This window comes from Balaenoptera acutorostrata, chromosome 14 (genome assembly GCF_949987535.1).
Source record: "Balaenoptera acutorostrata chromosome 14, mBalAcu1.1, whole genome shotgun sequence".
Taxonomy (NCBI): domain Eukaryota; kingdom Metazoa; phylum Chordata; class Mammalia; order Artiodactyla; family Balaenopteridae; genus Balaenoptera; species Balaenoptera acutorostrata.
This window is the reverse complement of record NC_080077.1, coordinates 75,482,001-75,507,444: the sequence shown is the minus strand read 5'-3', so window position 1 is coordinate 75,507,444 and position 25,444 is coordinate 75,482,001. Positions and strand designations below refer to the sequence as shown.

General features: G+C 39.6%; 1 pseudogene; it reads left to right on the top strand.

Annotated features, from left to right (window-relative positions):
• The first annotated feature begins 1,993 nt into the window (after window positions 1-1,993).
• On the top strand, window positions 1,994-3,442 carry LOC103004331 (ferritin light chain-like; annotated as a pseudogene).
• The last annotated feature ends 22,002 nt before the right edge of the window (window positions 3,443-25,444 follow it).

Here is a 25,444-nt window from a genome sequence, read left to right as displayed (position 1 = left end):
ACACTGAAATCAATAGTCTATTAACCTGTTATTCTACTTCCCTCATCCACCCCCCCCCCCAATCACTCATACTTCGATACCAGGTTAAATTTTCTTTTTAACTTAATAACAACTTTGTTGAGATATAATTCACATTTCTTAAAGCTCACACTGTTAAAGTGTATTACTCAATGGTTTTTAGTATATTCACAGACTTATGCAACTATCACCATTATCTAATTACAAAATGTTTTCATCAGCCCCCCCAAACCCCATACCCATTAGCAGTAACTCCTATTTTCCCCCAGTACCACCACAGACAACCCCTAATCTGCTTTCTATCTCTATACACTTGCCTACTCTCACATCCTCTTCAACACTTATTACCCATCTTTTTAATTACAGCCATTCTATAGGCATGGAGTATTAGCTCATAGTTTTGATTAATATTCCCCTAATGCCTAATTTCATGTGCTTTATTGACCACTTGTATATATTCCTTGTATGTAGTCTTTAGAGAAATGTCTATTCAATTTTTTGAAACTGGGTTATTTGACTTTTTATTGTTGAGTTGTAGGAGTTCATTACGTATTCTGGATACAAGTCTCTTATCAGATATATGTTTCACAAATATTTTCTCCCATTCTCTGGGCTGTGTTTTCAAGTTCTTGATGCTGTCCTTTGAAACACAAAGGGTTTTCATTTTGATGCACTCCAATGTATCTGATTTTTCTTTTGTTGCTTATGCTTTTGGTGTCATATCTAAGAAACCACTGACTACCTAAGGTCATGAAGACTTACTCCTATGTTTTCTTCTTAGAGTTTTATAGCTTTACCTCTTACATTTGGGTCTTTGATCTGTTTTGAGTTAATTTTTGTGGAAGAAGTTAACACTCTAGCTTCATTCTTTTGCATGTAGATAGCCAGCTGTCCCAGCACCATTTGTTGAAAATACTATTCTTTCCCCATTTTGAGTTGTCTTGGTACCTTTGTTGAAAATCTGTTGACAATAAAGGTAAAGGTTTATCTCTGGACTTTCAACTGTATTCCATTGACCTGTTTGTCTGTCTTTATGCCAGTACCACACAGTCTTGATTACTGCAGCTGTGTGGTAAGTTTTGGAATGAGGAAGTATGAGTGAGTTCTCCAATTTTGTTCTTCTTTTTCAAGATTACTTTGGCTATTCTGGGTCCTTTGCCTTTCCATATGAATTTTAGGATCAGCTTGTCAATTTCTTTTTCCTTTTTTCTTTTTTTTTCGCCATGCTGGGAGGCTTGAGGGATCTTAGTTCCCTGGCCAGGGATTGAACCTGGGCCCTCGGCAGTGAGAGCACAGAGTCCTAACCACTGGATCACCAGGGAATTCCCAGCTTGTCAATTTCTGCAAAAAAAAAAAAAAAAAAACTGGCTAGGATTTTGACAGAGATTGCATTGAATCTGCAGGCCAGTTTTAAGAGCATTGCCATCTTAACGTTGCGTTTTCCAATTCATGAACATGGAATGTCTTTCCATTTGTTAGGTTTCTTTAATTTCCTCCAACAATGTGTTACAATTTTCAGAGTACAAGTTTTACACTTCTTATGTTAAATTTATTCCTAAGTATTTTATTCTTTTTGAGGCTATTGTAAATGGAATTTTCTTAATTTCATTTTTGAATTGTTTCATTGCTAGAGTACAGAAATACAATTAAATTTTCTATATTGATCTTGTATCCTGAAACCTTCCTGAACTCATGTATTATTTCTAACAGTTTTAGGATTCTTTAGGAGAAAGGTCTACATACAAAAAATCATGTTATCTTCAAATAAAGATAGCTTTACTTCTTCCTTTCCAAGGAATACCTTTTATTTCTTTTTCTTGACTAAGTGTCCTCTCTAGACCCCCAGTACAATGTTGAATAGAAGTGGTAAGCACAGACATGCCTATTTTGTTCCTGATTTTAGGGAGGAAGTCTCCAGACTTTCACCATTTAGTGTAATGTTTGCTGTGGGTTTTTTATAGATGGGCTTTCATAGATGGATGTATTTTACACTCGGGAAGAGTGTGAATTTGGCGAGGAGGTAAGAAGGCAGACTATGGTAGGCAGAACCTTTCTGCTCTAATCTCCAGAACCTATTAATATGATGATGTTTCATTCCTGTGATTATGTTATGTTCTTTGGCATAATCTTAAGAAAGGAAGATAATCTAGGCAGGCCTGAACTCATCACAAGCCCTTAAAATCACGCAGCTTTCTCCAACCAAAAGCACAAGAGGAAGTCAGAGAAATTTAAAACATGGGAAGAACTCAGTGTGCCATTGCTGGATTAAAGATGGAAATGGCCTCATGAGAAGGAATGCAAGCAGCATTTAGGAGCAGAGAGCAACCCCTTGCTGACAGCCAGCAAGGAGACAGGGAACCTCTGACCTACAGCCTCAAGGAACCAGATTCTGCCAACAATAGGAATGAGTTTGGATGCAGATTATCTCCCAGAGCCTCCAGATTAAGAGCCCAGCCCAGCCCTGCCGACACCCTGACTTCAGCCTTGTGAGATCTCATACATAGGATGTAGTTGAGCCCACCTAGACTTCTGGTCCATAGAACTGTGTGCTCACCAGTGTGTGCTGCTTTAAGCTTTGAAAGTTGCAGTCATTTGTTACGCAGCAATAGAAAACTAAGACAAGGACTGATAAGATTCATTCACTGCAGCAGAGGAGGTCAGCGCATTCCTCTAGAGTAGGGTGTAGGCAGTGTGCTAGGCGGCCCCGCGGACCCGTCTCTTGCTTCAACAGTGTTTGGGTGGAACAGACCCACAGGGACATCCCATGCTCCAGCCTCCGATCACGCTCCAACCTTTTTTCCAGTCACAACCTTCAGAATCAGCCACTCAGCTACCCTTGGTCACCGGGACCAGCCAACACCACTTACTGAGCTGAACTGCTTACTACCGATCAACCACGAGCTCCCAGATTCGTGAGAATTATCCCACTGCGGCGGAGGCCGCTGTCAACCCCCTGGCCGACACGCATCTGCGGGCCTCCTACACCTCCCTCTCTCTGAGCTTCTATTTCGACTGAGACAGTGTGGCCCTGGAGGGCATGGGCCACTTCTTCCGTGAATTGGCCAAGGAGAAGTGCGAGGGCGCCAAGCATCTCTTGAAAACACAAAACCAGCGTGGGGGCTGCGCCCTCTTCCAGAACGTGCAGAAGCCATCTCCAGATGAGTGGGGTAAAACCCAGGATACTATGGAAGCTGCCGTGCTCGTGGAGGAGAGCCTGAACTAGGCCCTTGTGGACCTGCGTGACCTGGGTTCTACCCGCGCAGGCCCCCGCCTCTGTGACTTCCTGGAGAGCCTTGTCCTAGATGAGCAGGTGAAACTCATCAAGAAGATGGGCGACCACCTGACCAACCTCCGCAGGCTGGCTGGTCCCCAGGCTGGGCTGGGTGGGTCTCTCTTCGAAAGGCTCACCCTCAAGCATGACTAGGAGCCTCTGAAACCAGCGGCCTTTGAGGAGCCCCTCTGGTGTCAGGGTTTCTGCCTGAAGCCCCTCCCTGCAGCCACTAGGCAGCTTTTTAACCACCCTGGAGCCCTCTCCCAAGCCTTGGACCAAATGGAAACCATAAGGCTTTTTACAGCAAAAAAAAAAAAAAAAAAAAAAAGAGTGGGGTATAGTAAGTAATGCATTATGCTTGGAATACGTTGGAGACACTTGGAAAAGCAAGCATTGCTGGCCAGGAGATTTCTCAGCCATGTGAGATCCTTCCTTCATTTGAAAGTCTTGGACTTGGAACTGTCACTGGTGTTCCTATAGTCTGGCACCTCAAAAGCATGACCATTTAATTTTATTCTCCACAGATAATTTACAAACAGTCAACAAGGGAAGGAAATGGAAGCAGGAAAATTTTTATAACTGGCTTCTGTGGTCAGAGGAATTGTGCTTGCTTGTTACTTTGTAATCTGCCCACTAGAGACTAAAGGAAAACTCATTTGAATGTGTACCAAATAAGAAGCAGAAGGTTGTAACTGGATATTATAACTGTCCATTACTTATCTTATTAAAGAGGGATTCAATTTTTCTCAACAATCAAAAGTGGAAACAACACAAGTGTCCATCAACAGATGAATGGATAAACAAAATGTGCTGTATACATACAGTACAATATCATTCAGCTTTAAAAAGGAAATAACTTCTGATATGCTACAACACGGATGACATTATGCTCAAAGACATCATGCTAAGTGAAATAAGCCAGTCACAAGAGGACGAATATTGTATGATTCCACTTATATACGATATCTAGAGTAGTCAAATTCACAGAGACAGAAAGTAGAATGCTGTTGTCCAGGGGCTGGGAAGAGAGGAATGGGGAGTTGGTGTTTAATGAGTTCAGAGTTTCAGTTTTGGGAGATGAAGTTCTGGAGATGGTTGGCGGTAATGGTTGTGCAACAATATGAATGTACTTAATGCCAATGCATACACTTAAAAGTAATTAAAAGGTTAAATTTTATGTTATATATATTTTACTGCCATTTTTTTTTAAAAAAGGGATTACATCAGCTTCCCTTCTTCAGAAATCATCATTCAGTTGTTAAAGGAATTTCACTGTGGGTGACTTTCTATAATAAAACTCCTTCTATTCTCACCTACTTATTTGTGTGAAAAATTTTCTCAGGATTTACATCTTATAAAACACAAAATAGGAATATAATTACTGCTAAACCTTGTGTCTTTCTAGCAACTCTTGGATACATAAATTCATTGAAACCAAGCAATACTGTCCCAATAAGTGATGCATTTGCAATAAAATTTTACTTTGTATGTTTAGTTATATTGGTCAAAATGTGGAATACATGTGTTTTTTTGACCAATTGTGCACTAACAATAAGTGTAATAGTAACTAAATTTTAAATTTTAATAAAATAAAGAGACATATCATAGGAAATAAAAATTAATATTAATCTATACCCATAATTATGGAAAGAGTTGTGATAGATCAGTTAAAAACCTTCCACCAGGAAGTATAGTGGTCCCTCAGTATCTGAGGGTGATGATTGGTTACAGGTGCCTCCGTGGATACCAAAATCCTCAGGTGCTCAAGTCCCTTGGTAGTACAAAGAAAAGAGCTGGCCCTCCATATCCGTGGGTTTCCCATCCACAGACTAAAACCACTTTTGATCCACGGTTGGTTGAATCTGAGGATGCAGAAAACTGCGGATACAGAGGGCCAACTATATATTATTATAACTTTTGAAGGAAGAGGGAAATGCACAGATACAGAGAACAGACTTGTCATTGCCAACGAGGAGGGGGGTGGGGGAGGGAAGGCTTGGGAGTTTGGGGTTAGCAGAGACAAACTATTACATACGGGATGGATAAACAACAAGGTCCTACTGTGTAGCACAGGGAACTATATTCAATATCCTGTGACAAGCCATATGGAAAAGAATATGAAAAATAATATATATATGTATAACTGAGTCACTTTACTGTACAGAAGAAATTAACACAACATTGCAAATTAACTGTACTTCAATAAAATTTTAAAAAATGTATCAGGAAGAGGGAAATGGAAATCTAGCCTAAATTGAAAACTAGAGCAATGCAAAATTTCTGCTTATTAATGATAATCTTGTTCTTGTATTGTTTAAACAGGTGATGGTATATCTCAAATGCTATCGTACTTTGATTCCATACTAGTTACATTTAAAACTAATGTAAACAATTTTATTTTAAAATCAAACTGGAAGTTATGCACTCTTTCTGATAACTGTACTTTCTTTTGAAAATTTATACTGTTTATTTCTATTCTTCTAGGGGTTTTCCTTGAAATTTTATGGTGAGTACCTAGCACAGTGCCATCCATGGTTAACATATTGACCTTAACCCAGATGCTACAAAGATTTAAAAACACTTTAATTTTAACCACCCCTCCCAATTTACATAATATTAGTTGTCAAGTATTTTAATTCTGCCCTTTGTTTAATTCTCACAAATTAGATACGATTTTATACAGATCATGTTTGTTTAGACTTATTTACAAGTTTATCAGTTTCTTTGTTCGTCACTCCTTGCATGCCTTTTAGAATAATCTTTCTTCTTCCTTAAATGCTTCCTTCAGAAGTTCTCAGGTATAGATCTGTTGATAAATTCTCTCCATTTTTGGTTATGAAATGTCTTTATTTTGCCTTTCTTCTTAAAAGGTAGTTTTGGTGGATATAGAGAGGTTTTTTGGGGTTTTTTCCCCAGCACTTTGAAGATATTATTCCACTTTCTTCTGCTTCTATTGTTGCTATTGAAATCACTGTAGACGTCAAATGTCTAAATGTCTTTTCTCTCTAGGATTTATTTTTGGGTTTTGGTGTTCTAGTTTGATTATAATCTTTCTAGGTGTAAATTTCTTCTGATTTATTCTTCTTGGTATGAATAAGTGAATTCATGTCATCCATCAATTCGTTATCTCTTCGAATATTGCTTCTTCCCCATTCTCTTTATATTCTCTCTCTGGGATTCAAATTATAAATTTGTTCACCCAGTTTCTCAAACCTTTGGGTACATACGAACCACGTGGGGAGTTTATTGACCAATGCAGATTCGGATTCAAGAGGTCATCAGTGAGGCTGAGTCTGAATTTTGAACAATCTCCTAAGCGGGGCTCTTGCTACCGTTCCATGTATTATACTTCAAGTAACATGATGTTAGACCTCCTCTTTCTATCCTCCGCATCTCTTAACATTTCTTTCCTATTTTATACCTCCTTATTTCCCTGTGTTGTATCCCAGTTAATTTCTTCAGGTCTGTCTCTCAGTTAACTTATTTCTCTTATCTTATATCTAATTTGCTCTTTAGCCAATCTGTTCATTTTTCAACAACTACATTTTTCATTTCTAAAAATTGTATTTCATACTGTTTTATATATGCCCAGACATTTTCAATAGTGCCTTGTAGTTTGCACATTTTGGTTATTCCATCTTCTATTTTTTCTTAATTTTATAAAATATCATTTGATGTTCTACATCTTATGGAAGTCTATTTTATGATTCCCATGTTCAGAGTCTTGAGGGTCTAATATGTCATAGGTTACCTAGGCTAACTCTCACTCATGTAGTTTAGTTCCTTTGCATGTTTAGTAATCTTTGATGGTAGGCTTACATTTGGTTGATCTTAATGAGTGGAAACCTAAAAGCCTACAATGAAGATATTTAGCAAGAATTTGGTTTCCCTCAGCCTTGAGCTAGGATAGGCTACCAACCTGTGACCACTCAGGCCACCTTCAAGTTTCCTAGGCTTATTCTGGACACTCAGATTTAGCAACTTCCCACCCCTACCTTGTCACCAGGCCAAGGCACAGTTTCTTGGAAGCAGTGACAATTTGGTTCCTGACTTTGGAGAAATCCCTGCTTTCCCTTGTGTGTTTGTTGTTTGCTGACTCCTCACAGATTTTCTCTTTTTTTTTTCTTTTTTCTTTTTCTTAACCCTAGATCTTTTCAGATTACCCTGAATTGCTTCAAGCCCCAAAATACCGAAAATTATGTCTCATTAAGTATCTAGGCTTTTTCCCCAATGAGAAGACCCCCTCCACAATACACACAGATATAAATATTCAATATGTTATACTCCAAGAACTATAAGTTATGAAAAGAATTTTCACCCAAGACTCCCTCACAATTGGGTATGTGTGACCCACAACTCATTACATGGTTATTTCCCCAGGTCCTGAACATAATGTTTGAATACATTTCAGTAGCTGGAAAAATAATCACAGTAGATTTCCAACTCATAGAGTAAGGACTATAGAAAATAGGTCCACCTGGAGCCTGTGTATCTCTCTTTTTGTACGGAATAGTAAATCAAGAGCAATACTACACCCCTAGGAGCACAGAGATTATTGCTACCATTGAAGGCTAGAAAATGCAGGGTGGTAATTCTAACATGCCCAGTTTAATTCTCTAGTTTAGTTAATGCAAAATATCATTTGATTCTGAGAAAGCAATAGTGAATTTTCATAACTTGAGCTAGTTGATGATGCCAACAAATGTTGCTATTCCAGATGTACTTTTTCTTTTTTTTCTTTTATTTTATTTTTGGCTGCATTGGGTCTTTGTTGCTGTGCGCAGGCTTTTCTCTAGTTGCGGTGAGCAGGGGCTGCTCTTCCTTGTGGTGCACGGGCTTCTCATTGCGGTGACTTCTCTTGTTGCAGAGCACAGGCTCTAGGCACGTGGGCTCAGTAGTTGTGGCTCGTGGGCTCCAGAGCGCAGGCTCAGTAGTTGTGGCGCACGGACTTAGTTGCTCCGTGGAATGTGGGATCTTCCTGGACCAGGGCTCGAACCCGTGTCCCCTGCATTCGCAGGCAGATTCTTAACCACTGTGCCGCCAGGGAAGCCCCAGATGTACTCTTTTTAATGGACTAAATTAGTATAGCCAGTGACACCTGGTAAGCAGCTACTGATCCAGTGATTTTCTTTTCAAATCTCCACAAGCAGAAAAAAACACCAGAAACCATTAGATTCCCCTGAAGTAGAGTAGTACATCTTTGTTATCCTGCCTCAGGAAACATCAACTCCCCAGCCCTGTGCCACAATTTAGTTCCCAAGGATCTTGACTGTTTCCCAGTCTACAACATAGCTCACTGGTCCACCATATTGATGATAACAATAATATAACCTGAAGAGCAGGAAGTAGCAAGTTGCCTGGAGGCTCAAGTTAGACACAGGCTCATCAGAAGATAGGAGGTAGGTGTCACAAAGTTAGAGGGATCTGATAGTTCAGTGTAGTTTTTGGCAGATGGGCAACCTGGTACAAGGCAGGATATCCCCTTCAAAACTAAAAATAAGTTGTAGTTTCATGTACATACAAGTCTTGGTGGAATCCTTGCATTTTGGAAGCTATATATACTATATTTACAAGGTAACTTGTTTATACGGTGATCTGACACTCTACTTAGTTTGAATAAGGCTTAGAGCAAGAGAAGAGTTTTTATCTTGTCCAAGCTATACTGCAAAAGCTCTGTCCTTTGATCCCCATGACTCAGCCAATTCAATAGGGTATGGCAGTTTAAATGCCTTGGGGAGATTAAGATAATGTATTAAGCTTGTCGCAAAATCCCGGCAGAAGAGTCACAGTGAAGGCTCCCAAGGATTTTGAAGAAAGCCATGTCCCCTTTGGTGTATCACTACTTTTTTGGAAAACAACTGTTTGCTTGTCACTGAGTCCTGCTAACCATAGAACATCTGGTGATCAGGAACCTCAGTTTGTTACTGAGTCCAAACGCGTACTGCTCACTGCACAACAGGGCAATAAATCGAGAGATGCGTTGCTGGGGCAAGGAATAGCAACTTTAATAGAAAAGCCAGCAGACCGAGAAGACGGTGGACTCATGTCCCAAAGAACCATCTTGCCTGAGTTAGAATTCAGGCTTCTTTTATACTAAAAGGGGAGGGAGTAAAGTCAAACATTTCCTGGTTCTGGTCAGCCTCCAGAGAGGATGTGTTCATTTCTTCCTCTCTGCAGTCGTTCACAGATGGGCCTGGTCAGGATGTTTCCTGTGAGCTAAACAAAGGTATTTTAGCTTAATGCTCATTACCTGGGAGGCAGGGTTCCCAGAGATGGGCCATTACGTATAATTTAAGCTTATAGACAACATCCCTTTAGTGATTAACTTGCAATAAAATACAAAGGTTCTTTCCTATTACAAGTTGACCATCATAAACTTGGAGTTTTCAGATCTACCTAGTTCTAAAACGGGCTGTAAGTAATGTACTCCACAATCAAGAAGAAATTGGTGTATTAGAGACCAGCCTTAGGAAGATCCTCAAGGAAAAAACTGAAAAAGAACATTGTCCACTTTTCTAGCAGGGCTACATCTCCCAAGCTGCTGTCTCTCCCTCAGCTCACTTCATGGGCTCACACTGCTTCATGGGAAGTCTCCTATGACTAGCTGATATGAAAGAGAAATCTGTGACTGACAGCAGGCCAAGGTAGACCACCATGATATTAGAGCCCACCCTGGGGTGGACCTGAAGAGAAATGAAGTAAAGGAAAGAAACAGTCCCAGTGGGCAGAGCTTCAAGTACATTTTCTGTCCACATTGCCGAAAAGAAGGTCCTGATTGGTTTGACTGGATGGGTTGTCAAGTTCTTAGAAGAGACAGGATCAGAGGACTGACGACAAAGAGAATATCTGTATCTCATATTGATGCTGGTTATAATGCCTTTACTGCAGAGAAGATGCTTGGTAATTAGGTGGCGCTCAACTAGCCTGTGGTACCACTTAGCCTCTTTCTCCAGCCTGGCAATCCTGCTCACTGGGCTTCTGCACAGTCATCCATATTGGCAGGGACAGAGGTAATACACAGACTTGTCAAGAAGGACCTATTCCCACTATGACTGTCTGGCTATTGTCCCAGTCAGTCAGCAAATCTGCCAACTACAGCTCATACCCTCCAATATGGTAGAACACTTAATTGAACCGTGAAGCCGTCTTGTGGCAGATTAATTATGCTGAATCCTGCTACGTCCCCTGGAACAAACACTTATTCTGAGTTTGGATATGCCTTTCCTGTTGGGCAGTCTTTTCAATACCATGGACTTACTAGATGGGTTTTTCATCCTAACAGAATATCACACAACATTGCCTCTGGCCAAAAAAAGTCCTTTTATTGTAAAAAGAAATAAGTCAATGCAATAAAAATTCACTGACCACAACTGTTTGCCCATCCCCCAGATGTAGCTGGAATTGCTTACTGAATACCCAGTTATCATGCCAACCGGTACATAACATTTTTCAAGCTGGAAGTGCTGTCCTAGAGAATACGGTAAGCGCTCTGAAGAGGACCGGCTAGAAGACGCGAGTCCCAGCACCAGCGGGGAATGAGAGGGGCACATCTTTTACTTACACCCAATGACTCATTCACAAAATACTTGCTCCCAATCTCCATGACTTTTTATTCTGCTGAATTAGAGTTTTCAATATCCAAAGGAGAAATGATTCTATCAGAGGATTTCACAATAATCCCCCTAAATTAGAGGTGGTGACTACCATCTATTCATTTACTCCTCCTGGGGATGTTAGATAAAGCAGCAAAAAAAGTGATGCTAAGGTCCTGGCTCCCTTGGGGAAATAGAGTGACTGCTGCAAAACAGGGCCATGAAGGAGTATGGCTGGAACCCAACTGATCCTAAGGTGCCTCTATTAAGTCAAGAGGTAAAGATTAATGGAAGAGTCCTGCAGTTCAAGACCGATTGGACATCAAGAGCCCAGATGCTCAGGAATGAAGGTTTCAGTAAGAAACCCAACAATCGGAGGTGCCGGCTGAAGGCAACATCAACCATGGCTCATGCCAGCTGCGTAATTTCTTCTTGCTGTATTATGTACACATTAATATACCTACATAAATGCCCTTCTCTTTTTTTTTCCTTTTTTCTCAGGATAGTTAATTTTACTACTTTGTACTTGTACTATATTGCAGCATTTGAGATGGTAACCTAACTGAGATCCTAAATAAACTTTATTTTATTTTATTTTTTAAATTATTAGCACCTTTAATTATGTATTTATTTATTTATTTATTTGGGCTGTGTTGGGTCTTCGTTTCTGTGCGAGGGCTTCCTCTAGTTGCGGCAAGCGGGGGCCACTCTTCATCGCGGTGCACGGGCCTCTCACTATCGTGGCCTCTCTTGTTGCGGAGCACAGGCTCCAGACGCGCAGGCTCAGTAATTGTGGCTCACGGGCCCAGCTGCTCCGCGGCATGTGGGATCTTCCCAGACCAGGGCTCGAACCCGTGTCCCCTGCATTGGCAGGCAGATTCTCAACCACTGCGCCACCAGGGAAGCCCCTAAATAAACTTTAGATTCTTCCCTTTGAGAGTTTCTGACCATTCTAAGGATGATAACATAATATTAAGCAACTTTTTGGAAGTGTAAGTATGGGATTAGATTTTTATTTCTGTGCACAAAGCACATAACACAATATAAAGGCAGAGTATATACTTGAATAAATGTTTAGTGACTGAATATATGGGAGGGAAGGATTAATGATTAGGTGGATGGATGAATGGATGGATGTGTAGTAATAGAAGAGAATAAATGTATGTGATCTTTTCTCTTAAGGGGAATTCTACCCTCTGTTTCTTCCATGTGGAAGTTGTATTAGACATATATGTTAGAGCAACTCAGTCTGTTCTTTATGTCTATCTGTAGTTCATATCATCCATAATTTTAATTGAGTTACATTATAGTTTTCTTCAGATATATTTTTCAATTCATTAATTCACTTTTCAGCTGAATCTAATATTGTTTAATATACTCTCTGAGTTTTTATTTAAATGATTACATGTAAATTTCTAGAGGTTCTCCTTGATGCTAGCCATGTCTTGTTCTTTTATATTTCTTCTTTTAATCATTTTAATTCACCTTTTTAAAGTCTGAGACTGAACGCTCTGATACAGTTTGAGATTTTTAAATGTAACATCTGAGTTTCTTCAGGTTATGATCCTGATGTTTGTTTACTGCCTTTGCTGATTCTAGTTCAGGGTGAATTATTTCCTTAAATATTTTGTAATTGTAGATTGTGAGCTCATCTTCAGAGTGTCTATTCCTGTGGGAAACCTCTGTGGTCTGGGCTGGGTGTTTGCTGTTTCCAGGTACTCATGGGTTTCACTGACCTGTGACCACTTCTCATGTTGATTTTCAACTTGTGGGTTCACAAATCATACAGAGCAGTATACATCTGAACCACAAATCCACAAGATTAACAAGCCAATGATTACGAAATTCTTCATGGAAGACTGACCTACAGCAAACATGCTTAGTTTTAAAAGAATCCTTGTGAGAGTGAGATTTATTTTCTAGTCTCTCTTTTATGGAGGGTGTTGCCCTTCAAGAGTCCCACCATAAAGGTCTCAGTTCCAATCCCTACCTCATATAGGCCCCAAGCCTTGTCATTGGTCCCCCCATGGTGATATAATCTAAATCCCTAGCTTATCATGATTACTGGAAACCATCCCTCTCCTACACACACACACACACACACACACACACTCAGAGCAATTAGAGTGTCAGATATGGTTTTTTATTCATTTGTCCCTTAGAGATTATGTTTTGTGAACTCATCTAGGCATTTATAGGGGAGGTTTAAAAAATTGTTCATTCAGAGTTTCTAGGTATTTTGTCAGGGGAGGATTTGCAGGTTATTTCATATGAAATATTGTCTGAAAAGGAAGTCTCAGGTGGTGAGAAACTGAAAGGTCTGTGACATGATGCATCTTAGAGAAGGATTTAATTTTCTGAGAAAGAGAGAGAGTGAGACATGTGTGGAGGGAAGGAGGAAAAAGACCCCAGGCAGGAGAGTAGCACTTGTAAGAAAAATCCACAACAGGAAAAGATAAAGCAGCTGGATTCCATGACTGAAAGGAAAATCATTGACCCAGGCAGGAAAGACTGTTAGACAAAGGGGCACAGAAGGGATGGTGTGTGGGGGATTGTGTGTTTTTCTGGGAGGTGATTGGAATTTTATATCAAAGATCTATCAGGTCACTGTTAAAAGAAGTAAACAGTACATGCCCACATTTCCAGTTCCATGGGGAAAGAGACAGAAGAGAAAAGCCTTGCAGCTTTTTAATGGAAGTTCATTTGACCAAAGGAGATCTAATAGAGCTAGGAGGTGACTGCTGAGGTCCAAAAGGAGATTGAACCCTCTGATACAATTTGAGATTGAACAAGTGTTGATAGATTAGCATCCACAAGCATTTCTGACAAGATATGGCTCCCTCGGGCTGTGGACAAACCTGGAAGTGGGCAACCGACAGCCTGCAGTACACTCACCACTTCCTACCACCTCGTCTGCATTTTATAATTATGAATCAGTTTTCTTTGACATGCCCCATTTTTCACTGCAGCATCTTCATCTCAGTGCCTGTATCAGTTATAACTTCATCAGAGCATCTGAGTGCACCATTTACAAAATTGCTTTGCTGCTGAAAGCGAGGGAGTACAAAGCAGTGCAATTCTGCAGAACAAAAAAGAGAAGAAAGAAGTACTACCCGGAGATGCCAGCACAGATGGCCTTCATTTTTCTAACAAAACACCCCTGTGAGGTGTTTTGCCAATAAATATCTTTATGTGTTGCAGTAAGATGAAACTACCATTGAGTTGTTAATGCATGCAGGTTTTCTCTATAGGTGGATGAGAGAAAAAAAGTAAAAAGGCCTTCCATGGGACACGTGCACAGAGAAGCACTGGAGTATGAAGAGTATCTACATGCAAGCTTCTCTCTCAAGTCCTCCAGCTCATAATAGATTCGCTTATTCCTGTTCCAAATGAGAACTCAGTTCTCTTGACAGGCAGCTCTATTTTATGCCCTTCCCTATCTGTGTCCTTAGGCTTCCCTAACATACTTACTACAAGGCCTAGAGCAGAAGACTGGAAAATCTTCTGCTTTCTAGAAGCTGCATGCACCATCCCTTCAGTTTGGGCATCTTCAATTGACAAAATGTGTGTGTATTTATTCTATCATCCCATGCATTAATGTAATATTAATCACCACAGTATGATCAGCTGCAATGGCTTCATTCACAATTATGACCTGTGAATAATCTATAACCCATGAATAAATAACCTGGTAAATATTATTTATGGAAGCAACATCATGTCCTTAAAGTCACAGATTTCTCCAGGTATCAGTCATGGCCAACAGGGGCTGACATTTGCAATGTAGCGTTTGCTATGCCTCCAAGGTCAGCTCCCTGGGACCAGATCAGCTTCTCTGTGTTCTAATCCTCGCTGCCACTAAGCCACTCATCCAGAGCAGGTAATTTACCCTCTTTCTGCCTTTGTTTTTCAATCAGCAGAGTGATGGTAGGCTACTATTTGCAACTGGGCTGACAGAGTTCAATAACTGTCGTTGAGCGCATGACTATAAATTTCCTTGAAATATGCCTGCAAATGTACCAGATGTTATTGTCCTAACTGCCAATTACTTCAAATTGCAAATACTTGGTTTAAAAGTTGAATCGAGGCCATTTTTATATTCCAGAGCCACTTCATATAACAAATTATCCTAGCTTAACACAAAATAAACACCTGTCACACTTGGGTATCCAACCAAATCCCATCCCCCCAACAAACATGAGCCACATAATTTATTCAGCCCCCCTCAAAAAAAACAAAACAACCCTCCAGCTGCCCTCATGGAAAGTTACTGCCCAGATGATTGTTAACTCCCAAGAGTCTTAGATTGGGTGGGCAGCTAACCCTTTCCTGAATCTATTTTGTATCCAGTCCAGTGAACAGGAAACAGCTAATGATTATTGACCGCAGACAGCCCTGCAGTGACCGGAAGCAGCAAGGTGCCCATCTCTGCCCAGGGGGTCAAGTGATTCACAGGTGAGGCTGCTGTAGTCCTGCAGTTGTTGTGCTTTTTCTACTTTTTCCCCTTTTTCGGCAGTTCTAGCAGATGGATTCATCAAAGCCCCAGATGCCCTGTGCCCCTGAGAGTCCTACTAGACCCAATGTGTGAATAAATCTCTCCTTCACCGATGTTCATTTTTCATTGGCAAATAAAACTCTGTTGATTGAGTAGGATGGTTGTTAAGTCAACACTTCTCTGGCTTTTACCAGTGAGGATGTCTGCATAAGCTATGACTTATTCCATCTTCAAATCGCTTTCCCCTTTTCTCCCTCTAATCACCTTCAGATTCAGTGTTAACGTTTCTGCAGGAGCGTCCATAGTAAATGTTTCATGAGTGGCCTTGCTCAGCAGCTCTCCCTGCATCACTTACCTTTTTCCCCAGCAACTGCCTCATCCCAGGGATACTGTTTGGTGGAGATGGGGATTCATGGCACTCATACACCTGATCTGGCAGATCACAAATCTGCCTGGTTATAAAGAGAAAAATCTATATCCTTTTGAATAGTCAATGCCTTTTCTTGACCTGCATGTTATAAATAAACTGTGTGCCTCCTTCTTAGGATGTATCCTGAACCTCCTCTTAAGTTAACTCCTTTTTCCCACTGCACTGGCTGCATCTCACGTATCCTGTCCTCTGTATTTCCAGATATTTATCTTTGAAGCACAATTTCCATAAAAATCTGGAAAACTGACTTAGTAAAACCAATACCTATCAGTTCCAACATCACCTCTGGTCTTTAAAAAAATATCACAGCAAAGAATTTTGCTCTGCTGTCTTGGCCATGTCACCGTTATTCTACATGTCACTTAGAAAGCCACCAAGGGCAGGGGCTCTGCTGCCGAGTCAGCTCCACCCTGGCCCTCGCCAGCCCGTAAAACCTCAGGGTTCTATTTATAGTGCCCACCCAATCCCTGGCCCAGACCATTCCCCCAAAACCATCCGGCACAGGGTTCGTTCTTCCCACCTCAGTGGCTACATCCCGTACCCCTCTCCCTCTTCTCAGGAGCAGGCAGGAGTTTTTCTGTCCCTGCCAGGTCACACAAGGACCCAGGATTTCTCAAAGGAGCTCAACCCAGACCCTTCTTCCTGTCTGCAGGGACTTCTATCAGAAGCACCTCTGCGGTCAAGTCCACTAAACGTTGATATATTAAGAATCAGAAAATTCCTTTGTCTTAAAGCGTCTGGCTTTTAAAGGTGTGTCTTCTTGCAAAACACTATTTCAGATTTCAGGAGCTAATTTAAAACTTTCTTGCTTTTCTTTGTGTCTTGTTCTCCCCCATCTAGCCCCACCCTTCCGCTGCCCTACCCCTTCACACCCCTACCTCAACACACCCCCATCCTCCTTTGTAGGCCTGCTATAACAATCTTCAACCTCCCCAAGACAAAGAATGCTCTCCAGAATAGTACGAGGTCGGGGGGAGGGTGGAGATGCAAAAGAGAACTTACACATATATATATAGTTTTTAAAATTATCCCCCTCACAAGCACCCGTCCTATCTGCAACTCAGTTAAGCTGCCTGACAGCTGCAGCTCATTGCTTTATTTCTCTCAGGTCCTCCTAACGGCTTGAGCAATAGCCTCTGTACTTCTTTCTCCTGAAGTCATTCCCGGCACCATCTTCATGTTCCCTCTTGCTCTTGTTAAGTCTCTGCCCCTTACGCACTCTGGGGATGGAGGCTTTATCGTTGCCTGAACTTCTCTTTCTTCTCCTCTCCTGAACTCTAACCGAACTTCTCACTTCTATTTTAATTTTTACCATTTTGACTTAAATTTCATCACCTCCATCCGCCCCACCCACCATCTTCCTAAGTGCTTCTATAGCTGGGAATATACATTTTAATTTTTCAAAGGCTTCAGCTTCCTTTCTTCCCTCAAGTGCTTCTGGAACACAGCGGGGATATTTAATGCTGTGATCCAGGAAGTCTTAGAACCTATGTAGTGGACATACATTTTTTTTTTTTTTTAATGAAATGAGGTTAAGGATATGTGTTTTTTTGTTTTTTTGTTTTAAGACAATCAGATGTTTTTATTTATTTATTTATTTATTTATTTATGGCTGTGTTGGGTCTTCGTTTCTGTGCGAGGGCTTTCTCCAGTTGCGGCAAGCGGAGGCCACTCTTAATCGCGGTGCGCGGGCCTCTCACTGTCGCGGCCTCTCTTGTTGCGGAGCACAGGCTCCAGACGCGCAGGCTCAGTAGCTGTGGCTCACGGGCCCAGTTGCTCCGCGGCATGTGGGATCCTCCCAGACCAGGGCTCGAACCCGTGTCCCCTGCATTGGCAGGTGGATTCTTAACCGCTGCGCCACCAGGGAAGCCCTACATTTTTATCTAAAGCCCCACAAAGGAAAAACCCCTTAGCAAGAAAAGGCCCTACTATCAAAATGGGGGACACAGCACTGGCCACAGCACCCAGCCAGAGAATACTCAGGTGAGAAAGAGCTACAACAGGGTCTAATAACAGCAAGAGGCAATTTTTCCAGTTACAGTTTTCCAGGAAGGCAGGCATTTTGCAGAGCACAGTGAAGGAAAAACCTCTATAGAGACAGCACTTAAAGTGAACAGGTATCACGTGCATATTCATTGACTGGAGGCAATTTGCAACTAATAATAAGAACCCTGAAAGGAGAGAGAAAAAACCAAACCCCACCGCTAGTTTTTGAGTGTTTACCAAATGTGTTGGGCAGAACGCAAAATATTTTACATGCGTTACCTTAATTAATTTTCACACCAACCATACGAAATTGAACTATTAACTTTGACAATCTCACAGAAGAGGAAACTAAGGATCAGAGAGGTTAAGTGAATTGCCAAAAATCACACAGTATATATGTGACAGAATCCAGGTGGTTTTAACACAAAGTAATCAGAAGACATAAGGTGATTTGGATAACACAAGGAGAGGAGCAATCCAAAACAGAAATCCTTCTTGGACATCTGGATAAGGATGATTATCTAATATTTAATTTAAAAAAACATGATATTGACATCAGAACCCCACTCAATAGTATGTAAAGCTAATGTATATATTTAAGCTTTAAAAATGTATAGTAGGGTCCAGACAGCAGAGTAGGAAAACCATGAGCTCACCTCCTCCCATGGGCATACCAAAATTACCACTATTTACAGAGCAACTATTAATGAGAACAACCAGAAGACTAGCAGAAAAGTGTTTGGCAAAATGAATTAAACAGAAAGTAAGGTTAAAAAAAAAAAAGAAGAAGAAGACTAGCAGAAAAGATTTTTTTCACAACTAAAGATATAAAGAAGGAAAGACAGCAAAATGGGGAGAAGGGACAGAGACATGGGCTAGTCAAGACCACTGGGGAGATGACCCACAAATGGGAGGATAATCACCAGTGCAGAGGTTCTCCCCAAGGAGTGAGGGTTCTGAGCCCCACATCAGGGTCCCGAGCCCCACATCAGGGTCCCCACCCTTGGTGTCCTGCACTGGAAAGATGAGCCCTCAGAATATCTGATATTGAAGGCCAGAAGAGCTTGCATATGAAAGAGCTGGAGGGCTGTAGGAGACAGAGACTCCACTCTTAAAGGGCGCACACAAAATTTCACAAACTCCGAGTTCCAGAAAATGGTAGTAATTTGAAAGAAGTCTGATCAGTCCCAGTTACTGATCTTGGAAAGCGTCCCAGAGAGGTAGGAGACAACTGGGACTCCCCCTGGGGATTTAGATACTAGTGGCAGCCATTTGAGGGAGCTCATTCTACCACAAGGACACTGATACTGTCAGTGCCATTTTGGATTCCTACCTCTAGCCTATTAGCACCAGGGGCTAACCCATCCACCAGCAGGCAGTCTAGTGAAACCCCCCAGCCAAGCAGCCAGCTGCAATGGGGACCCAGATGTACCCACCATCGGGCAGAATGAACCCTGGGCCCCCTGGGCTGTGAGCCAGCAACACCAGAACTTGGCCCTGTCCACCAAGGACTGGAACCAGTCCCACGAAGCTCTGGGCCACACAGCCAGCCACACCAGGACCTGGCCCTGGCCAAATAAGGCAGGGCTGGTAGCCAACTGAGCAGGGGACCAGCCTCACCTACCAGCATGCCTCAGTAGAAGGGCCCACACAGCCCACATAGTGGGCACCCCTAGAGTTTATAGATCTTGTGATCAGAGGAGAGTGTGCTGATGAGCCCCATAGGATGTCTCTGACACAAGGCCACTTCTCTAAGACAAGAAAATGTAACCAACCTACCTAATACATAGAAATAAACACAGAGAACTAGGCAAAATGAGGAGAGAGAGAGGACTATGTTCCAAACAAAGGAACAAGACAAAACCTCAGAAGAAGAACTAAACAAAGTAGAGATAAGTAATCTACCCAATAAAGAGTTCAAGGTGTGATCATAAAGATGCTCAGTGAACTCAAGAGAAGAATTTAACAAAGAGAAAATATAAAGAATAACCAAACAGCTGAAGAATACAATAACTGAAATAAAAAATACACTAGAAGGAGTCAACAGCAGATTAGATAACACAGAAATACAGATCAGCAAACTGGAAGACAAAATAGTGGAAATAACCCAAGCTGAACAGAAAAAAGAAAGAGAATTTTAAAAAATGAGGATAGTTTAAGAGACCTCTGAGACAATATCAAATGTATTACAATTTTCATTATAGGGGTCCCAGAGGAGAAGAGAGAGAGAGAAAGGGGCAGAGAATATACTTGAAAACATCATAGCTAAAAACTTTCCTAACCTGGGAAAGAAAACAGACATCCAGGTCCAGGAAGTGGAGTCCCAAATAAGATGAACCCAAAAAGTTCAAGAAACATTATAACTAAAATGGCAAAAATTAAAGATATAGAAAGAATCCTAAAATAAGAGAAAAACAACTAGTCACATACAAGAGAACTCTCATAACACTGTTAGCTACTTTTCAACAATAACTTTGCAGGCCAGAAGGGAAAGGCATGATATATTTAAAGGGATGAAAGGAAAAAATCTAAAACCAAGAATACTCTATCCAGCAAGGCTATTATTCAGATTTGGATGAGAGATCAAGAGTTTTACAGATAAGCAAAAGCCAAGGGTTCAGCAACACTGAACCAGCTTTAAAGAAATGTTAAAGAGATTTCTCTAAGTGGAAAAGAAAAGATCACAACTAGAAATATAAAAATTATGAAAGGAAAAATCTCATTGATAAAGGAAGCAGATCAACCACTTATAAAAGTAATAGAAAGGTTAAAACACAACAGTAGTAAAATTATCTATATCCACAATAAATAGTTAAGGGATACACAAAACAAAAAGATGTAAAATATAAAGGAAAAACATTGTATGGGGTGGGGAATGCAGGGTTGTAAGAATGCATTCAAACTTAAGAGATCATCAACTTATAATAATCACATACATGTAATTACATATATGTAAGTTGTTATATTAAGAACCTCATGGTAATTACAAACCAAAAATCTATGCTAGATACAAACAAAAGAAGAGACAGGGATCCAAACATAACACTACAAATAGTCATCACAAAGGAAGAGAGCAAAAGAAGAAGAAAGGAATGAAAGAGAACCTCAAAAACAACCCCAAAATGATGAACAAAATGGCATTATGTACATACCTATCAATAATTACTTTAAATGTAAATGGACTAAATGCTCCAATCAAAAGGCATAGAGTGGCTGAATGGGTACAAAGCAAGACCCATATATATGCCATCTACAAGAGACACAATTCAAATCTAAAGATACACATAGAAAGTGAGCAGATGGGAAAAAGTATTCCATGTAAATGGAAATGAAAAGAAAGCTGGGGTAGCAACACATATCAGACAAATAGACTTTAAAACAAAGACTGTAATAAGACAAAGAAAGACATTACATAATGATTAAGGGATAAATCCAACAAGAATATATAACAATTGTGAATATGTATACACCCAACATAGGAGCACTTAAATACATAAAGCAAATATTAACAAACATAAAGGGAGAAATTGATAATAACACATAATAGTAGGGGACTCTAACACACCACTTACATTAATGCACAGATCATCCAGACTGAAAATCAGCAAGGAAACACTGGCCTTAAGTGATACATTAGACCAGATTGAGTTAATAGATATATAAAGGACATCCATCCAAAAGCAGCAGAATAAACATTTTTTTTCAAATGCACATGCAACATTCTCCAGGATAGATCACATGTCAGGCTACAAAACAAGTCTCAATAAATTTAAGAAGACTGAAATAATATCAAGCAACTTTTCGAACCACAAAGGCATGAGACTAGAAATCAACACTAAGAAAAAAACTGCAAAAAACCCACAAACATATGGAGGTTAAATAATATGATACTAACCAACCAGTGGGTCACTGAAGGAATCAAAGAGAAAATCAAAAAATACCTGGAGACAAATGAAATGAAAACTCAATGATCCAAAATCTATGGGACACAGCAAAAGTAATTCTAAGAGGTAAGTTTATAGTGATACAAGGGAACCTAAGGAAATAAGGGAACCTAAGGAAATAAGAAAAATCTCAAATAAACAACCTAGTCTTACACCTAAAGGAACTAGAAAAGGAAGAACAAACAAAACTCAAAGTTAGGAGATGGAAGGAAATAATAAAGATCAGAGCAGAAATAAATAAAATGGAATAATAAAGATCAGAGCAGAAATAAATAAAATGGAAACTAAAAGAAACAATAAAAGAAACAATAGAAAAGATCAATGAAACTAAGAGGGTTTATTGAAAAGATAAATAAAATTGATAAACCTTTAGCTAGACTCATCCAAAAAAAAACACAAAAAACAAACAAAAAAAAAGAGCAAGAGAGAGAGGGCCCAAATAAGTAAAACAGAAATGAAAAAGAAGTTTCAACCAACACCATAGAAATACAAAGGATCATAAGAGATTACCATGAATAATTATATGCCAATAAAATGGACAGCCTAGAATAAATGAATAAATTCCCAGAAACATACAATCTCCTAAGAATAAATCAGGAAGAAATAGAAAATATGAACAGACCTACTACCAGTAATGAAATTGCATCAGTGATTTTTAAATCTCCCAACAAACAAAAGTTCAGGACCAGATGGCTTCACAGGTGAATCTGACCAAACATTTAAAGAATAGGTAACACCTGTCCTTCTCAAACTATTTCAAAACATTGAAGAGGAAGGAATGCTTCCAAACTCAATCTACAAGGCCAGCATCACTTTGATACTAAAACCAGACAAAGACATCACACACAAAAAAAATTATAGGCCAATATCACTGATGAACATAAATGCAAAAATTCTCAACAAAATATTAGCAAACTCAAATTCAACAATACATTAAAGGGATCAAACACTATGTTCCAGTGGGATTTATCCCAGGGATGTAAGGATGGTTTAATAGCTGCAAATCAATATTATACACTGCATTAACAAATTGAAGAATAAAAATCATATGTTCTTCTAGATAGATGCAAAAAAAAGCTTTCAACAAAATCCAATGTCCATTTATGATAAATATAAGACCTGAAACAATAAAACTCTAAGAAGAGAACATAGATAGAACACTCTTTGACATAATTCATAGCAATATTTTTTTTGGCTGTCTCCTAAGGCAAAAGAAATAAAAGCAAAAAGAAATGGGACCTAATTAAAAGCTTTTGCACAGCAAAGGAAACCATCAACGAAATGAAAAGGCAACCTACAGAATGCGAGAAAATATTTGCAAATGATACATCTGGTAAGGAGTTAACATCCAAAATATACAAGGAACTCATACAACTCAACATCAAAAAACAAACCGATCAAAAAGTAGGCAGGGGATCTGAATAGACATTTTCCAAAGATGACATACAGATGGCCAACACACATGTGAAAAGATGTTCAACATCACAATCGTTAGGGAAATGCAAACCAAAACCACAATGAGATATCAACTCACATCTGTTGGAATGGCTATCATCAAAATGACCACAAGTAACAAATGTGGGCGAGGATGTGGAGAAAAGGGAACTCTCACGCACTGTTGGTGGGAATGTAAATTGGTGCAGCCACTATGGAGAACAGTATGGAGGGTTCTCATAAAATTTAAAACAGAACTACTATAGGAACCAGCAATTCTACTTCTCGGTATTTATCCAAAGAAAACAAAAACACTAATTTGAAAAGACAGATGCACCTCTATGTTCACTGCAGCATTATTTACAATAGCCAAGATATGGAAGCAACCTAAGTGCTCATTGATAGATGAACAGATAAAGAAGATGTGGTATATATAATTAGTGGAATATTACTCAGCTATAAAAAAAGAATGAAATCTTGCCATTTGTGACAACATGGATGGACCTAGAGGGTGTTATGCAAAGTGAAATAAGTCAGTGTATGATTTCACTCAAGTGGAGTCTAAAAAATAAAACAATGAATGAACAAACATAACAAAACAGAAACAGACTAAGATACAGAGAATAGACAGGTGGTTGGCAAAGGGGAAGGAGATGGGGAATAGGCAAAATTGGTGAAGAGGATTACGGGGTACAAACTTCCAGTTTAAAAATAAATAAGTCACTGGGATGTAAAGTACAGCATAGGGAATACAGTCAAAAATATTATATGGTGACAGATGACAACTAGACATCATAGTGATCACTTTGTAATGTATAAAAATATTGAATCACTATGTTGTACACCTAAAACTAATATCATAAGTTAATTATACTTCAATTAAAAATTATATAAATATATGTCACTCTCTTTACAGAGCGTGGACTCAAGACATTTTGAATGAATTATTTTTACATCTTCATAACATTATATGTTCAAGAACCCCTCTAACTGTCATCAACAATAGATACATAAATATTTCAGTCAATACTCAGGTAGCCAAAATGGAAAACCAGGTGAATAGTTCACTTCTTACGGAATTATATCTTAAAGAGTGTTTTAATTTGGTGTGTCAATTAATACTCTATTTCATACCGTGTTACATAACACCTTTCTTATACTATCCCGAAAAGGGACAAGAGGTTCTTGCCTTTAATCATTTAAAATCATATGCTAACATTATCTCTTGTTTAAACAAGAGATTTTTTATGCTCTATGTATTCTTTGCAAAGTATTCTAGGTCCGAGAAATTATTTCAGCTATTCCAAAGCACGATCAGAAAGAGCAATTATTTCGCATTATATTTCATAACCGAAGTTCTTTTTTAGTTTGTAATTCTATTCTTTTTCTTCTACTTTCTGTTTTGTAAATATTCATACTCCAAGTATTAGCATACGTACCTAAATAAATACCTTTCAGTCCTCCCTTCTTGCAGTCTGATTAGAAAATGTGACGGCACCATAACAATGTTGAGTTTACAACAACTTATTAATGGTGTCTGGCAAAGTGCTGCGTGCACTAAAAGGTGCTACTTTTAGTAAATATTTATTTACAGAATTTTGGCTACCTCTGGGCTTAATAACAATAATAATAATAGAAATAATAATGAACATTTCCAGAGGGAAAGTAACGATTTACTCTGTGTTTGGCATTGTGCTAGGTTTTAAATTACTTCTCTCATGTGAACTTCATAGCAACACATTATTTCTACTGAACCAATGGGGAAATTAAAATTTGGGGAGGTTACATGTGCCCTTCCCAAGATCACACATCCCATAAGTGAGAGAGCCAGATTCCGTCCCAGGTGTATCTGTTTCCAAAGCCCACCATGCAAATAGTTTACAATACTATCATCTCCCTACCTTTTCGACTTTCCTAAAAAGCTCCTGAATAATTTTTTTTTTTTTTTTTTGGGCTACACTGCACAGCATGCAGGATCTTAGCTCCCCGACCAGGGATCAAACCTGTACCCCGTGCAGTGCAAGCGTGGAGTCTTAACCATTGGACCGCCAGGGAAGTCCCAAAAGCTACTGAATAACTTTTTAACCTCACCATTTCCTTTCATATTTCCTTGCAAGATACAAATATTTACTAATTTCAGTCCCCAACTCCCCTCCAATTCAAATCTATGCCCCTGCAAAAAAAATGTCAGATCTTATCACGTATGCTCGTTATTTATGATTCTTCTCAGGGGTGTGCTGGTAAATATCTGACAGTCAACTCTGAGAATGGAGG